Below are 894 nucleotides of genomic sequence, written 5' to 3' on the forward strand. Positions count from 1 at the left end.
TTTTCTGCCTTTTATAATATAACCATCTTGATTGATCTTGTCGAACACTTCACACTGTGTTTTTTTGCTTTCTTATGCGTTTCTACACTCTGTTTTTCTCTGCTTTTGTTCTGTTTCTTTAGCTCTTTGCAATTATGTGTTCTCTCATTAAAAAACTTCAAACAATCTATGGATCTATTAAGTGGATATCAAAAATTAATGTTTTAGGCTTTTAATTAATACAAGTATTGCTTTGACTTGAACTATAGAAATTTCAACTCTGCCTGAATAAATTGCTTTAGAGTTTAATATATATAGGTGGTGTGTTGCTTTCTTAACAAAATCTCCAATATTCTAGACGGTCAACTTATTAATTTGATTGATTTCATACGTCATATCTTGCACAAAAGCATTAAAGCAGGAACGTACCTTGCATTAACCATACCTCATACTCATACAGTTTTACAAAACATTATACGGACGTTTATATGAACTTGGATGATATTAGCCAAAGCAGTCGCTTTCACTAGTTTAATTAGACACTAATCATGCCCAATCCTCATTTCCGGAAAGAAATTGGTACTCAAGAACTGGTTTTAATCGCCACTATTACCCCTGCTGTTTTTATCGCCATTGTTGCGATGATGATTGATTACAAAAACAAAAAATGAACAGTAACACCACCAAATGGATATGGCTGGTCTGGTCGTCTTGAGAATTTGAAAGCTCTAAACAAAGAAAAGGAACAACATTGTGAGAAAAGTCCTGAACCCACCAGATGGCTGACTGGACTGATGTAGCTTTGTCAGTAAAATATCTTATAGATACGAAGCTCAAAACCCAAGTTTCACTTGCGTCAATCCATGGTCGGCTGTGCATATGTCAACATCTAAAACAATTGGATTTTCCGATACA

This window comes from Camelina sativa, chromosome 5, assembly GCF_000633955.1.
Source record: "Camelina sativa cultivar DH55 chromosome 5, Cs, whole genome shotgun sequence".
In the NCBI taxonomy this organism is placed as follows: domain Eukaryota; kingdom Viridiplantae; phylum Streptophyta; class Magnoliopsida; order Brassicales; family Brassicaceae; genus Camelina; species Camelina sativa.